We start from the raw sequence: 18479 nt of genomic DNA, 5'->3' as shown, positions 1-18479 counted from the left end.
ATACGGCTACTACATTCTCAAGTTATTCCTAATAGTTCGTAGCCTTAATGTTTGCATGTAACAACTTTATATAGCCCATCCAACATACAACACAATGCATAATCTTAATTATCATTAATCTTCCAAGCTCAATAAGAATAACAACAACGTGTCAAAACAGCCCGTACCTTACAACACTAGATAATAGTGTACATGCGATTATGACACATCCAATTTATTCTTGTTAATCAATAGTCATAATATTTCGTCGAAACGATTCTATAACAGCCCAACCACTATGACAACATGATGTATACTCCTAACTATAATTTTTTTTTTCCAACTTAATGAAAACAACACGTCCAAAACAGTCCCTAACCAACAGCACGTCCAAAACAGTTCCTAACCGACAACATAACAATGTTCGGAATTCTTGCAAACGTTTACGAACATACTAAGAAAACCACATATGATTCTTACACATTATTTCATGTCTTATTTTCATATAATTTCAGTAAGTTATGACCAGCAATCACATGACAACTACATCATCAATTCATACGCAACTAAGCTACATCGTCATCTCTATAACCCTTACAACAACTTACAAACGAATTTAGTTCCAACTCCAACCATTAAACACCTTAATTTCCATCATAAAATTCATGACAATAACAATCAAAATATCAAGTAAAATCAGTTTACTAACTTCCACACAAAACAGTCCACTACACGGCTTAACCATGCTTCAACATCACACACATAAAATCATGGATTCAATTATTTTCATACTAACACAACTTCACCTTTAACCTTCAAATTCCTTTCATTCTTTTTATCATGCAATATATGATAGAAACAACCATAATTAATAAAGAAAATCAGTCCACCATTTCCACTAAAACAGTCCCTATGGCCACATTAACATTCCAACACCAACATTCATGATTTTATGCATGCAAGTCATGTTCACCAAGTTACAACCATACTTCAACATCAACACATATAACTCTATGGATACTATCATGTTCCAACATCAACACACATCATTTCATGCATACAACTTATATTTACACATCTACATCACCCTTAATACATGCAAAAGAAAGTTAGGTCTTACCTTGACAACTTGACTTCTCAACTTGGCTAGAGTTTGTGAATTGAAATGATATTGGTTCTTGTTGCTCCAATGACTATCTTCACGTTTCTAGGGACCTTCTAAAGGGTTGAAATGCTTGAAGATTTTTTTTTTTTGATCAACACACAAAGAGCTCAAAATTCAGCCCCTTTGCCGAGAGCCCCCTTCTCTCCCTCTCTAGGTTTTCTATTTTTGTTGTGAAGTTGAAATGAATGTAATGGCTGATTTCTTAGTCATAATTTGGTTAAACTATGATGCCTACAAGTTGGACACATGCTCCACTCATGAAATTGAGCCACTCAATTAATTTTAAACTTAAGTTCAACTTTTTTTCTCTACACCTTTCGGCCAAGCCTCACTTTTGTTCCCTCCCTTTTAATTGTTTACAATGTAATTGCATGTGTAGTGGATGAATCATTATTCAAATGCATGTTGGTATGTCTTCCATAAGGTTTCCATGTGAACCTTTGTCCATTGTAATCATACAAGGATGAATTGTCCATATTTAAATGTATAATGATTCTTCCAACTTGTATGCCTTCATAAAATAATGCATGCCTTCATAAATTAATGGATGCCTCACCTTTTTCTCCCCCAATTTTCAGCCACCTTGGCCGAATATCACACTTGTTTTTCTTCCAATTTAGTTGCCCACAATATAATGGAAGTGTAGTTGATGAATCAACATTTAAATGCATATTTGTATGTCTTCCATAATAGCCTTATTTTAGATGACTTTGAGTCATCTTTAGGCATTGCACGCTACATGTTCATCTTGGCTCATTGTTGCCACTAATTTTTACTTAGCACCACAATTAAGTAGTTCCTAATCTCCAATAACATTTTTATACTAAGTAAAATTTATAACCGATTAGTTCTAGTTTAGAAATTAAAAATCCGAGGTTTCTATCTCACGTCGATTCCTTCGCGAATAACTCGACGTATAAAATACGGGGTCTAACAGATCAGACCCGGGTCAACGGGACCCAAGCGTGATGTGTGAATATCATGGAACCTATGGGCATAGAACTGAGGACTGTCGCCAACTAAGAGAGGAGGTGGCTCGGTTACTGAAGAATGACCACCTTCGAGAATTCCTGAGTGAACGAGCTAAAAGCCACTACAAGGAAAGGGAATCTCACAAACGGGCCAAACCGGTGGAACCTCAGCATATAATCAATATGATAATCAGAGGCACAGACGCTCCTCGAGGACCGGTGATGAAACGAATAAAGGTTTCCATTATGCGTGAGAATGCAGCCGGGATTACGTACCCGAGGGTTCCATCTCTTTCAGAAATGAGGATGCAGAAGGCATCATTCAACCGCACAATGATGCATTGGTAATTTCTATTCTTATTTTTAAATCACAAGTTAAACGTATTTTGATTGACCCAGGTAGCTCGGCCAACATCATCCGATGGAGAGTGGTTGAACAGCTAAGGCTACTCGATCAGATTATACCGGTTTCCCGAGTACTCAGTGGGTTCAATATGGCAAGTGAAACCACGAAGGGGGAGATTTCTTTGCCGGTCAACATTGACGGCACTATTCAGCAGACGGTGTTCTATGTCATCGAAGGGGATATGAAGTATAATGCTTTGCTTGGAAGACCATGGATTCATAGCATGAGGGCAGTGCCATCTACACTACATCAGCTGCTGAAATTCCTGACCCCGGAGGGGATAAAAACCATCCGAGGTGAACAACCCGCTGCCAGAGAGAAGTTCGTGGTCGAGAAAACGCCACTCTTTCCCAAAAAACCGGATCTGAAGGATGATGAATCAGTCGGAGGCAAGGACGCTCAATAGAAATTAAAGGGTACGAGTCTGACAGCGGAGCAGAAGGGGTCGGGCCCGGGGGATAAAAAGGATGATTTCGGCGTACCCAGATCGTTCGTATTACCGGATGACTCAGATGCAACCAAATCTACCGTGGAGGAGCTGGAGCAAGTCATCTTGTTTGAATTCCTACCGGATAGAAAGGTATACCTGGGCACGGGATTAACCTCGGGGCTCAGGAACAAGTTAATTAAATTTCTTCAAGCTAATGCCGATTGTTTCGCATGGTCCCATATAGATATGACAGGCGTATCACCGGGAGTGATGACTCACAAGCTCAGCCTTGACGGGAGATTTCCCTCGGTGAAAAAGAAAAGGAGGCCCATGGCAGAGCTGAAACACGCATTCGTAAAAGATGAGGTAACAAAGCTTTTGAAAGTAGGCTCTATCCGGGAGGTAAAATACCCGGACTGGTTAGCCAACATAGTGGTGGTGCCGAAGAAAGGTAACAAATTTAGAATGTGTGTTGATTATAAGGATTTGAACAAAGCATGCCCAAAGGATTCATTTCCGATGCCTCACATCGATAGAATGATCGATGCGACGGCCGGGCATGAGATGTTAAGTTTTCTCGATGCTTACTCCAGTTATAATCAAATCTGGATGCATCCGGAGGATCAAGAGAAAACATACTTTATTACTCGGTATGTGACTTACTGTTACAATGTCATGCCCTTCGGGTTAAAAAATGCCGGTGCAACTTACCAACGCCTAGTTAATGGGATGTTCAAAGAACAGATAGGGAAAACAATGAAAGTTTATATTGATGACATGGTAGTCAAGTCCCTGGAAACAGAGGACCATTTAGAACATTTGCAGGAAACCTTTGATGTACTCCGTAAATACAACATGAAGCTTAACCCAGAGAAATGTGCCTTCAGTGTCCGATCTGGCAAGTTCTTGGGTTTCATGGTGTCAAACCGAGAGATTGAAATCAACCCGGACAAGATCAAAGCCATTGAGGATATCGAGGTGGTGAATAACGTCAAAGGAGTGCAGAGGCTCACCGAAAGGATTGCAACGCTGAGCCGTGTCATTTCGAGGTCTTCGGATAAAAGTCACCGTTTCTTCTCCTTATTGAGGAAGAAGATTTACTTCGTTTGGACACCGGAATGCCAAAGAGCCTTGCAAGAACTGAAAAGATACTTGTCCAGCCCGCCTCTGCTGCACACGCCGAAGGCAGACGAGCAGTTGTTTCTTTACCTTGCCGCATCCGAGGTAGCGGTAAGTGGTGTTTTGGTCCGAGAAGAATCAGGTACGCAATTTCCTATATATTATGTGAATAGGACTTTAGGGGATGCGAAGACCCGTTATCCCCACCTCGAAAAGTTGGCTTTGGCATTGGTAAGTGCTTCAAGAAAGCTCAAACCTTACTTTCAATGCCATCCGATATACATAGTGACTACTTATCCTCTAAAAAATGTCATGCATAAACCGGAACTGCTGAGTAGACTGACCAAATGGGCCGTAGAGATTAGCGGATATGATATCGAAAATAAGCCTCGGACGGCCATTAAGTCTTAAATCTTGGCCGATTTTGTAGCAGATTTTGCCCCCGCTATGATCCCCGAGGTTGAGACAGAGCTTCTGTTAACCTCGGGAAAGGATTTGGGTATTTGGTCTTTACACACGGACGGGGCCTCGAACCTAAAAGGTTCTGGGCTAGACTTCGTCCTTAAAACCCCCGCCGGGGATGCCATTAGACAGTCAATTAGATTTGTTAAATTAACTAACAATGAAGCCGAGTATGAGGCTATGATTGCAGGTTTGGAATTAGCTCGGAGTATGGGGGCCGAAATAATCGAAGCAAAATGCGACTCTCTCTTGGTCGTTAACCAAGTGAATGGCGTCTTCGAGGTTAAGGATGAACGAATGCAAAGGTATCTGGAGAAAACCCAAGTGATACTACACCGGTTTAAAGAGTGGACCGTGCAACACGTACCCAGGGAGCAGAACGACGAAGCCGACACATTGGCCAATTTGGGTTCTTCAGTAGAAGGGGAGGAAATCAACCCCGGCACCATAGTGCAGTTGCTGAATTCGGCGGTAGAAAACGGGGATGCTAAAATAAACACGATGGGTCTAACTTGGGATTGGCCCAACAAATACATCGACTACTTGTAAGATGGGAAGCTCCCGGGTGACCCATAATAATCACGGTCACTGAGGACAAAAGCAGCACGATTCTGTTTAATAGACGGTCAATTGTATCGACGGTCTTTCTTCGGACCCCTGGCCAAGTGTTTGGGTCCCGGAGAAACCGATTATGTGATGAGAGAAGTCCACGAGGGAACCTGCAGTAATCATTCCGGTGCAGACACCTTAGTTTGAAAAATTATCAGAGCCGGTTATTACTGGAACCGGATAGAGGAGGACTCGAAGAATTTTATCCGGAAATGTGATGGGTGTCAAAGGCATGCCCCAATGATCTATCAACCCGGGAAGTTGCTACATCCGGTGATATCACCTTGGCCTTTCATGAAGTGGGGAATGGACATTATTGGTCCTCTGCCATGGGCACCAGGTAAGGCCCGTTTTATTCTGTTTATGATTGACTATGTAGGAAATCAATCCGTGATTTGTATTGATGTATGAAAGTCATTATATACAAAGTAGGTATCTCACTATCAGAATGATACTCGGCTAAATTATAGGACCTAATTACTATGCATAAGGAAGAGAATATTTACAATATTTACATAGACTATTACATAGTCTATCACACCCCCGCAGTCGAAGCGGGAGGTTGTCGTACGCTTAGACTGTCCCTGAAATCATCAAAGAGCATGCGCGGAAGACATTTATTGAAGATATCTACGATCTGGTAACGGGACGGGACGTGAAGAACACGAACTTCTCCACGGGCAACTTTCTCACGTACGAAATGTATGTCCATCTCAATATGTTTAGTGCGCTGGTGCTGAACTGGATTACTTGATAGGTATATGGCACTAACATTATCACAATAAACCAATGTAGCTGTCCGGATGGGACAACAGAGCTCCAAAAGAAGGTTGCGAAGCCAACAGGACTCAGAGATGACATTAGCGATGCCACGGTATTCGGCCTCGGCACTCGACTTAGACATAGTAGGTTGTCGTTTGGATGACCATGAGAGGAGATTATCGCCAAGGAAGACACAGTAACCTGATGTGGATCGGCGAGTGTCTGGACAACCACCCCAATCTGCTTCTGTATAAGAAACAAGAGAGGCAATGGAGGATTTGTACAGATGGAGACCAAACTCAATAGTACCTTTAATGTATCGGACTATGCGTTTAAGAGCATGCATATATGCAACCTTTGGATCATGCATGTGAAGGCATACTTGTTGAATCGCATAGGAGATGTCTGGTCTTATGAATGTAAAGTATTGCAACGCGCCGTCCAACTTACGATATTGGGTGGGATCATCGCAAGGAGGCCCGGCTGTGGCACCAAGTTTGGCATTGGTGTCGACCGGTGTCTGACTTGGCTTACAGGCAGTCATTCCCGCACGCTCTATAATATCTGTTGCATAATTTTTCTGAGAGAGAAACATGCCGTGTGAAGTCCGGGTAACAGCGATACCCAAAAAATAGCTTAGAGGGCCCAAATCCTTCATAGCAAATTCGGCACTAAGCAGAGACATGATGGATTTTCTGAGAGCATCTGAGGACGCTGTGAGAATAATATCATCAACATATAGCAGAATGTAAGCAATGTCAGAACCTCGACAATAAATAAAGAGAGAGTGATCAGATCGGCTATGTGAAAAATCAATAGTGGAGACATAGTTTGCAAAGCGTTGGAACCATGCACGGGGAGCTTGCTTAAGTCCGTACAATGATTTCTTCAAGAGACAGACATGATGTGGATGCTTTGGATCCTTAAACCCAATAGATTGATGCATATAAACAGTCTCATTAAGATTACCGTGTAGGAAAGCATTCTTGACGTCCAACTGATGAATGGGCCAAGAGTGTGCAAGTGCAATGCTCAAGACAGCGCGAATAGTAGCCGGTTTGACAAACGGACTGAATGTCTCGTCGCAGTCAACTCCAACCTGTTGAGACCTGCCATCACAGACAAGACGGGCTTTGTGCCTCTCAAAAGAACCATCAGATTTCTTTTTATGACGAAAAATCCACATAGAACGAATAAGATTCGCATAAGTGGGACGTGGAACCAACTCCCACGTCTTATTACTAATTAGAGCATTATATTCATCAACCATGGCAGCTTTCCAATTGTGGTCATTTAGAGCACTGACAGGATTTCGTGGGATAGGCGAGATGGAGGGAGTGCTAGAAGTATTTAAGTTGAACGGTTGTTTGGGCTTAAAAATCCTATGTTGGCTTCTAGTGACCATGCGGGTGGGCTGCTGGGAAGTCACGGGTGGGGCAGTGGGGGGTAGGGGCTGTGGGCAGTGACCGTGGGGTTGGACTGTTGGGCAGTGGGGGGAGAGGGCTGCTGGGCAGTCACGGGTGGAGCAGCGGGGTGGGGTGGGGTGGGGCTGCTCAGTAGTGGGGGGGGGGGGGGGGAGGGGCTGGACCGAGGGAATGATGGGTGGAGGAGGCTGTGACAGAAAATGCAGGGTATATAGAGAAATCCCATGGTCCAAAAAATCATAAGAAGTTGGGGTTGGTGAGTGCAATTTGGAGAAGGGAAATTGAGTTTCCTCAAAGATGACATGCCTTGAGATGATGATTTTGTTGGTGGATAAATCATAACATTTATATCCTCTATGATTCAACGGATAGCCCAAAAATACACACAGGGTGGATCTTGCTTGTAACTTATGAATAGTTGTAGATGGGAAAAGTGGATAGCATAGACACCCAAAAACCCGGAGATGAGAATAGGAGGGGGTTCGTTGATAGAGAACTTGCGTCGGTGATTTATACCCAAGGACTTTGGTGGGAAGTACATTAAGGAGGTATGTGGCCATTTGGAGAGCATGATGCCAAAAAGAGGGGGGGGGGGGGGGGAGGGGCATGGAAGAATGGACAAGAAGAGTGCGCACTATGTTGTTAATGGATTTAATTTTTCTTTCCGCTTTGCCGTTTTGAGGAGAGGTATGGGGGCAAGAAAATCTGAAATTTAAACCATTTGAGGCGCAAAAAGATTGAAAATGCCCATTGGCGAACTCCCGCCCATTATCACATTGAATGTTTTTAATGTCTCTTTCGAATTGAGTCCGTATTAATGCCTTAAAAGATAGAAAAGTGGAATAGACTTGGGACTTGTTAGAGATTGGAAAAGTCCAACGAAAATTACTATAATCATCAAGAAAGAAAACATAATAGCGGTGTCCATTAGAACTTAAAACAGGAGATGTCCATAAATCACTATGAATGATATCAAACGGCATAGTAGTAAATGACAATGAATCATAAAATGGCAATTTAACATGTTTCCCCAAAGGACAAGAGGTACAAAAAGAAGTTCGGGCCCTATTACATTCAATTAAGGCATTACTACGAAGAGAACTAAGGATAGCATTTCCCGGATGGCCGAGTCGGGAATGCCACAAGCTAGGTGATGCGACAATGAAGGTGGATGGTGGAGTGGTCCATTTTGTGGCAATGATAGGATACAATTCCCCGGTGCTCTCACATCTCATTAGGCGGCTCCCCGTCGGTAAATCCTTCACAGAAAACCCAAGAGGATCAAACTCAACAGAAACATTATTGTCCTTAGTGAATTTACGTCCGGAAATAAGGTTTTTGATGAGTTTTGGAGCATGCAAGACATTTCGGAGACGTAATTGATGATTAGGAGGGGGTAGGGATGTATGACCATAGCCTCGAATTGGAATAGTGCTACCATTACCAACAATGATTCCAGAATTATTGCTCAAATTAAAATAAGACGTGAGAGTACCTGAGTTGGCAGTCATGTGGGAAGTCGCTCCGGTGTCCATGTACCAATTATCATCCGGTTGATGCATGGACAGAGTGTGCATGGCTGCCTCCACGTCTGTCGGAGTGTACCCAGAATAGGTCAGACCATGCATGGAATAGGCCTGCTGAGGTCGTGGACCCGCACCGAGAATGCCACTGCCGGGCCGCGGTGTGGTGGGACGTTGCTGCCACTGTCTCGTCGGATACGGGCAAGGGGGCATTGGCCACTGCTGGGGCGGCCAGACAGGCCAGTAGTAGCCCCCTGCTGGTGGCTGTCCCGTCGGCCACTAGCCGTTGTTGGTCTGTCCGCCGCCGCCGGATTTCCCGCGGTTGTTGTTGTTGTTGTTCCCCTTTCCCTTGTTCTTGTTAGAATTCCTGCCACGATTATTATCACGACGGTTAGTTGAATTATTGTTGCCGCCAGGTGGCGGGGAGGGAGTATCATTATCAACAAGTAGAGCCGCGGGATTGGAATCGCGGGCATGTTCCTTGGCTGCTGCGTCTTCGAGCTTGAGTCTGGAGCACACTTCAGAGAAAGAGGGCAGCACATCCTTCTGCTGGATGGTGGTGACAAAGTGTGCATATGTCTCCGGTAAGCCTGCAAGGAGGCGTAAGACCAGACGTTGGTCGGACACCGGCGACCCCACGTTGGCAAGCTGATCCGCGAGAGACTTGAGCCTATTATAATAGGCCATAACCGAGCCGAAGTCGGCCATTTTTGTGGTGGTGAATTCAGTTTCAAGGTACGCTGCCCAGTGCTTGTTATCTTGGAAAAGTTGAGCAATTCGATTCCAAGCCTTCTCTGCAACATCATCCGCCACGAGAATAGAGGTAAGAATATCATGGGATACGGTGGCGTATATCCATTGAAGGACCACCGCATCTAGCCATTTCCAGAGCGGAAGGTTAGCCGCCTTTGTTGCGTTGTACGCGGTGAGTTCAGTGGTGTCAGTTGGTGGTATGATGTGTTCAAGTACGGAGTGGAATGGCCCATTCGTGATAATGGCCGGTTTCCATGTCTAGAGTGATTGGGATTAAAGATTTCACATTCGTGACGGTTAAAGCAGAATGGAAATTTTTATTGTCAGCCATTGAAGAGAGAAGAGGGAGGAGGAAGGGGTGGCGGCTACGACTAGGGTTTAGGAAGCCAGGGGTTTTAGGAGAAACCTAGTCTGATACCATGTAGGAAATCAATCCGTGATTTGTATTGATGTATGAAAGTCATTATATACAAAGTAGGTATCTCACTATCAGAATGATACTCGGCTAAATTATAGGACCTAATTACTATACATAAGGAAGAGAATAATTACAATATTTACATAGACTATTACATAGTCTATCAGACTATTTCTCCAAATGGGTTGAAGCGCAGGCTTTCGAGAAGATTAGAGAAAAGGAGGTTATTGACTTCATATGGGACCACATTATTTGTTGTTTCGGCATCCCAGCCGTAATAACTTGTGATAACGGTCCTATAATTTCCTCGGAGGGTTGAAGATCAAGAAAATTGTATCAATTCCGTATCACCCAAGTGCAAACGGATAGGCGGAATCTACCAATAAAACAATAATTAAAAATTTAAGGAAAAGACTTGAAACATCGAAACATCACCGGAGGGAAGTTCTGCCCGAGGTATTGTAGGCTTACAGAACCACATCAAAATCAAGTACGGGAGAAATGCCATTCTCGTTGGTCTACGGGGCCAAAGCCCTCATCCTAGTAGAAGTCGGTGAACCGAGCCTCCGATTCAGATACGCCACCGGCTGGTCAAACGAGGAGGCCATGGCCATAAAACTCGACCTGACGGATGAACTTCGTGAAAATGCTTTGGTCCGTATTGCAGCCTAAAAATAGAGAATGGAAAGGTATTACAACTGGAGGACCAATTTTTGACATTTCCAAGTTGGGGACTTAGTGCTTCGGAAAGTTACTTTGAACACCAAGAATCTCAACGACGGAAAGTTGGGTCCGAACTAGAAAGGGCCGTACAAGATAACAGGAATAACGGGTAAAGGGTCGTACCAGCTGGAATCCATGGACGAACATCGGTTGCGCAACAACTGGAATGTGGATTATTTTAAGAGATACTACTGCTAAGGTATGGACGCCTACCCTTGTGATTATTTTTTGTTAATTTTTCCTTTTTTGCAGGAAGTCGAATACCGGATGAAGTTAGGTCTGAAAACACGTGTTGTACTCTTTTTCTTAGAACGGTTTTGTCCCGAAGTTGGTTTTCTGACAAGGTTTTTAATGAGGCAACAAGTACAACGTGTTACTTGATAAAAACGAGGATAAGTATCCGGAAACTCGGGGGTATATCCTACGAGTGGGGACTTAATAGTGCATACCCGATCTTGCAGCTCTGATAAACACTAGGGGACTACTATATCCATATCGAGGCTTACCCCGGTAAATAGAAAACGAAGCAGCTCAACAAAGCAAGTGAACGTTGTTAGGTACCACCCCGGAGATGTCCTCGAAATTTTGTATTTCTCACCTTCGTCCAAAATCGGACCTTCTGTATTAGGTTTCGATGTAAGGACCAAACGATCAGAACGAATCGTGTCCACTTAGTATTTTCTACGGCAAAAACAGAAGGAAACGAACGAAGTCTTCATATCATGTACATACAAATACTTGCAATATAAAGATTATTAAAAATTCATTTCGGGTGTGTCTTCTTGTTAAACACCTTACACCGGTGATTACCGCCGAAATTCGGCATCATTTTATCTAAATATCCTACATCGGGGACTATAGTCGAAACTCGACAAAGGCATCAAGGTCGCATTGAACCAAGCCAAAATCTTTTAACACCCTCGAATGGGGACTGCTATATAAAAATTTGATAAGGCAGGGATTCAGGTGTCCGAACCTAATCAATGACAAGTAAGCGGTCGAAAAACATCGGCCCTAAAATGCCTAACATGATTCGGAGACGTCTGAATTCACAGAACATAAATAAGTCCCACAGGCAAACCACTCGATCAAATTACCGGACAAAATGTACTGGACGAAGAACAAAATCCAACATTAAGGCACAGTCTGGCAAAAATGACTCCGAGCCTTTGATTGTTCTTTAACGGGATTAGCGATTAGGGCGAAAGTCATAAAAAGCATTCCGATAAAAGAATAAAGAGAATCAGAAGGAAAAATGCACATTCCATATACGAAGGGTTTTTACATCCGAAACTTCTACAAAGTTAAAAAACAAAAACAAGCCAAAAAGGCAAAAGCAAAATAAAGGCTAGTGCAGGCCCTGGTCTACCCGGTGCAGCTGGAGCCGGAGTGTTCGGATACCGTTCTCTCAGAATCCTGAGACTCGGTGTCAAGGGCTTTCTTAGCTTCCTCCTCGATTTTTCTGGCTTCGAGTATCAGAGCCGAGAGCTCCCAAATCCTTGTTGAGCTTGTTCAAGAGTGGCCCTCCGGGACTTCGACCATTCATATGCAACCGCAATCGTGGTATGAGCCTCGGCAGCCTCCACATTCTTAAGAGACTCCTCCAAGTCGGCCTCAACTTTGGCCAATTTAGCCATTAATTCTGACCTCTCTTCATCGAGAATTCTTTGAAATTGAGAAGCTGACTCAAGCTCGGCCTTCAGAATGTCATTGGTCTCGGCTGTCTTCTCGAATTTGGTTTTGAGCTCGTCGCATATCCGGGCCCTATCCTCGGCTTTCTGTTCAAATACCCTCAACTTCTCTTCATACTCAACATTCTCGGATTCAAGCAGCCTATTCCTCTCGGCCAACTTCACGGTATCAATCTTGATCGAATCAAGCTCACTTCGAAGTTGGGAGATAGTGGCCTCGAGTTCACCGAGCCTCGAAGAAAAAGGGGCATTGTCTTGGCTAAGGCCGACCTTATCCGCTTCCAGGAGCAGGTTCTTTTCAACCAGTCCGGCCAACTCAGCCTTCAAACTAAGATTTTCGGCCTTCACCGCTCTCGGGTTGAAGGTTGGAAAGGGCAGCAACCCGGTTCAATTGATCTGATTTTTCTCGCAAAAGGTGCTGGAACTTCTCCGTTTCACGACCTTGGCCATCCAGCTGGCCCTTTAAATCGTCAACTTCTTGCTGGGTACGGGTAAAGGCCTCGTTGACAAGCACAACACTCTGTAAAAGAAACAAGAAGTTAAATTTGGATAAAGCTAGAGCGGAGGATCACATCGAACTATGGAAAGGTTGGATGATAAGCTTACCCGGTTGCCAGCGTGTATGCCCTCGTTAATGAGACTCTGCCAGGGGACTCTGGCCATTTTCTCTTGTCTGAGTCCGAAACGAGGGGCCTCAGATAGCTTGCTATTTCCACATGACGAGACAAGAAACTACAATCTTCGGGGACGGTAACCATGACCGATCTTGTCCTTCTCAGTTCCACGCTCGGGGCCGGGAAGACACGTACTAGGATATCCCTTGAACCAGTTTCGGTGGCCCAGCTAGCTGCCCTCGTGACCCGAGGGATGGGGAGATGTCTGAAACTGGCAGCTTCCCCTGTTGCAGGTGGTGTGCCCGAGAACATGTCATCGAGGTTATCCGACCTCGGCCTAGGAAAAGTTGGAGCAACCCCCGCGGACTCGGTAGAAGTAGGTGCCTCGGATGTAGCAGCTGAATCACCACCGAGCAGTGGGCTGGTATCCATTGAAGCCTCGGTATCGGGGACCGACTCTGCTCTTGGTTCGGCTTCAATAGTCGAAGCTGGCCCGGATCTTCTAGTCCTTTGCTGGGGGGTCTCTTCAGATGAAGCATCACCTGAAATGTCAACATATTCAATTGACCTTAGAGGAGTCGGATAAAGAACTTCTTCCCCACATGTGTGCAAAGTCGGAGCTGAAGGTTCTTCCTCGGCTGAAGGAAATAGCAGAATGGTGGCTTCCTCCTCCGGAACAGAGACGACGGAAGTGGCCACACCGACCCGTCGAATAAGGAAGTCGGGCTCTGTTTCATCCCTCAGAGTCCGAACAACGTTCCTTGCCCTTTTCTTCGGTTTCTGTCCTTTGTCCGAGGCTTTCTCCGCCTCTTATTGGCAGCGGCAATAAGCCGAGATGTCCCTGCTGAATCAAATTCAGGAACCGGGGCAGCAGGCTCAGCTGTTGGCTCTGGTCTTGGCTCCACCGAGCCCTTGGGTAAACCTGAATACTGAAGAGGTTATAAAAAGAAAAGGAAAAAGTAGAAGATACAATATATTCCAACTCAAGCAGAGTATTATCGTGATTTTGAGCAACCCATTGGCCACGCGACAGGTCCCCCCATGTCCGTTTTTCATGGGTGTGTTGGCCGAGGAGTGCTCCAACCCATTCAGTCATGTTCCGGACGGTCGGAGGTATCCATGCCACAACTGATAAAAAGAAGGGGAGAAATTGTGTGAATACAAGGGAACAAGTGTTGACAAAACCTGGGAGAATTATTATTGAAGGGAGAACTCAGAAACTTATGTCTATCGTTCCACCTCTCCGGAAAAGGCATGTAATCAGCCGGAATAATGTCCGCGGTCCTCACCCGAACGTAGCGTTCTAACCAACCTCGATCCCTCTCTTCATCCATCTTTGAAAAGATCGGGTTCCGACCTCGCTTGGCGAGCTTTATCACACCCCCTCGGAATAGCCTCGGGGAATATAACCGGATGAAATGCATCATCGAGAATTCCTTATTGACGTTGTTGGCCAATAACCGGAGGCAGGCCACGATCTTCTATATAATCGGACCAATTTGGGCCAGGGTCACATTGTATGTCCGGCACATCTCCAAAATAACCGGGTCAATCTCAGGGACGAGCTTGAGCGTAAGTAGATAGGTGTAAACATACAAGAAGCCTTCTCTATGATCGGTGATAGATTCGTCGGGCCCGGGGGCGAACACTTGCACCGGACAGTTATCCCATCCGCAGTCAACCCGGACCTGGTCAAGTTTATCCTCGGTAATAGACGAAGGATATCGCCTTACATCGAAACCTCTGTCCACAACCGGAGAAGGCTTCTCGACCTCAAATTCTTTGTTGTAGTTAGGTTTGGACGACACTATGTCCAAAGCAGTAGGTTCAACGAAGGGTTTTCCCTTGGGTTGTGAGGTTGGTTCGGCTCCGTGAGAAGAAACCGAGGGAACATCCTGGGAAGTGGTTTCGGTGTTGGAAGACATTTGGGGAATGTGAAAGAGAAGATTTGAACGAGATAAGAGTCAAAATGCAGAAAAGAAAACAATGGAGGAAATGTGAGAAAAGATTGAAAAGGCAGTTAAAGAATTTGAAATGACGAGTGAAAGAGGAAACAAGGGAGTATTTTCGATCAAAGAATGGAAAATGGGGAGGTTGGCAAAGTTGGCTTTCTTACGATCAAAACAAGCAAGAAATCAAGGGGTGAAAACGATCAGAGCAAATGAGAAGGAGAGATGAAAACGATCAGAAGTGAAATGAAGTAAAGAAGTGAGAGTAGAAAAATGAAAAGGTTGAGGGCTTTATATAGGCATGGGAACTGTAGCGGTTACAGAAGGCGGCCAATCGGGTGGCGCCACGTGTCCCACAATTAATGAGACGTGATACTAGGCGACGTGCGTTATGGCGATTCCCGAGGTCGGCCTTTCGGGACGTGACACGTGGCCGATGTCAGAGGGACATGACATAACTGTTCCCGCCAAAATTAAAGGATAAGAACGAGCTTATGAAATCACCGGGTTCGTGACTTATCCACTTCCCGTGACTCCGGTAAAACTACGGTCCGAAAAGTGTGGGGACTATCTGTATACGGTAAAAACCGGATATATGTAAGACTGGTGAGATCGAGGGCCGAAGGTATGAACGAATGAGCACGAGTATGATCGGACTTTTCTTCAGACGGGGAATTGCACCAGATGTGGCTGATTCGAGAAAAGAGAAGTAAATCTGTTGGTCCGGTGTCTCCGGAACATACTCTGCGTCGCTGTTAGTCCGGTTTCTCCATGTCTGAATTGATTGTGGCCGTTGTTCCGGTTAAGCAGTTACGGAACGTCAAGACCGTTCTGTCATTTTGTACTGACAATCGTACGGGTGTCAGACCGTACGGTCCTACCTTATCCTTTTAGGGTTTGTTTATTCTAAAAAAATGATTTGTGTTGAATGTAAGGCCCATGAGGCAAAACTATAAATAGAGGACATTTTCCTACTTTTAGGGGTTAGCTTTTTTGAGATCTAGAACATTGTAATAGAAAATATATATATTGAAGCTCTCTCTCTCTCTCTCTTTTGGCCCGAATCAGTGGCGTTTTGGCCTTACTTGTTCATGCAACATAATTAGCTTAATCATTAATATCAACATATTTATTCAAGGCATTGACACATATATTTACATATATACATTATCGCATACGATTCCATACATATTCTACATCAGCCCAAAATAGATTAAAGTTTGTCCACATATCCTATATCTCACATACAAATTCAATTGTTACCGAAATTCGGGGTAAACAATTACATGTCGCGTAAGGCTTCACATTGGTTTGAGTGCTGTAAGAGTTGCTTGTATACCCTCCCGTGGTCCAAAAATTAGAGGGAACACCACTGAACTCCGATGGCTGGTGGAGATAAGGGGCAGGTTGAGAGCTCGCGGCTTGACAAGGTTGATGCAGACTGAAATTAGAAGTATATAGAGGGTAGGTTTGCTGGAATTGTTGTTCATATCCAGTATAGTGACCCTCATATACAGGTGCACTAGTGTAGTGTTCAATACAACGTTTAACCATGGTTGTGTAGCTCGTGGGTCATTATAGTAAAGAAATGGTGATAAAAATCTTTCAATGTCCATGGTCAGAGGATCGATGCTCTCATACCACTGTTACAAATACTGAATTTCAAAGAAGAAGAAGCCAACTAAAATTAAGCTAAAATTATACTAAGATAAAGCTAAAAGATAGTTTTTCATTCATAGCCTCTTAAACTCAGGGGAAATAAAATAACTACTTATTGGACTCAAATGTAAAATTAGTAACTGATAGGCAAATAACCAACTCAACTCCCATGTCCGGAAACATAGAGTGCTACTTTCCACAGCCGCATTATTTCTAACTTGTATCATTATCAATTCTAATATTTCTGAAAAATCAAAATATTTAAAAAGAGCTTCTAGGACCCTTTGGCTCCATCTTTAGATTTAAAATTCAGAGTTTTACTGCCCCTGAAGCCCATACCTTTTCACCCAAATTGTAAATGATAGTGTAAGCTTCAATCCATTATTTTAAGACTTAATAGATCGAATCTCTCTCTTCCTCTTCTGCTTGAGGCCTCGATATATTTTCTGATTCAAGCAAAATAGTGTTTTATGTGATGAAGCTGAGAAATATCATACGGAGATAGATGTAAGAAGTCAAAAAAGGAAAGGGTTCTGATGAAGAGAAACAGAGTAGTTTGGATTGACCTCAACATATATATGAATAGATCAAAAATTATGAAAGAGGTGAAGCAAAATTACAACTCCTGATAAGGTTGATATAGGCATCATCTGACAAAATAAAACAAAAAGGTATGATGCTATATCTCAGAGTCAGAGTCAGAGGTGAGGATATAACTCCTTATATCCTCCTATCCAAAAATGATGTATCCAAGACTAAGAAACTATTCCACAAAGACCTTTTTTCTGGTTCGGAATATTCGACTGACCAGTTGGTCATTATCAATCTTCAAAGTAGCTCTTCCATTCCTCAACAAAAGTATTAGCTTCTCAAAAAAAAAAAAAAAAAAGTGGTTTTCATGATTAAGCTCGAGTTAGCTAAAAGATTTGTTGTGTAGTTGGCTTCCCTGAAGTAAGGAGTAAAAATATAGTTTCCTTTCTGCTTTAGTTTTGTGATTTGATCAAGTAGCTCTGCAATCTGTCAAGGGCCCTTTGAGAATCTATTTATTGAGTTGACTAACATTTGTGAACTAGATTTTGTTAGAACCTCCTTGTAATCATTGTTAGATAGTTTGTAATATAAGAGGTCCTAAATTGAATAGACATATCTGTTCATGAAAAGATATGACTATTCTGAAAAGTCATCTCTCAAATTCTATAAATATAAGAATACTCTTGAAGTAGAATAAAGAAAAATCTGTATGTATAATCTAGGTTTTGTTGTATCCTGAAGGGAATTGCTTGTATTTCCCCAATATGTATACGGACAATATCACTTTAAGGAAAGTCGATCTACCCTCGCCTCAAAGTCATTACTTCTTCGATTATATTTTCCTATTTTTCTAACAATCTTAAAGTAATATTGTATTACGAAGAAGATACGGCCGAGATTCAAAAAGAAGGATTGAGGAAAAGGATAAAGAAGCAAGAACATAAATGTATTAATGGTTGTGTCTGATGTTGGAGCAGTGCTTATAAGGAGATGATTTAGCAAGAGATTTGTAACACAAACAGATTTATTAAAAGTAAGAAGTTTTGTGAAGCCAATATTGGATGGCTTCTTAACCTATTGACTTTAATTTGCTGATGCTAATTAGTATGAAAAGCATTAAGGAAAAATGATAGGGTTAATCACCAATGATTATGGTTATTTTCCTCTAGCGTTCATTGTCAATTATTGTGCACAAATATTTCTCAATTGTTCATTGATTGGGGTGAACTGCTATGTTGCATGGCATTTGAACTTTTGGGATAAAACTTGATGTCAAAAGAAAAAAAGATTA

The sequence above is a fragment of the Lycium barbarum genome, chromosome 1, assembly GCF_019175385.1.
Source record: "Lycium barbarum isolate Lr01 chromosome 1, ASM1917538v2, whole genome shotgun sequence".
In the NCBI taxonomy this organism is placed as follows: Eukaryota; Viridiplantae; Streptophyta; class Magnoliopsida; order Solanales; family Solanaceae; genus Lycium; species Lycium barbarum.
The sequence above is the reverse complement of the archived record's forward strand: the minus strand, read 5'-3'. Positions refer to the sequence as shown.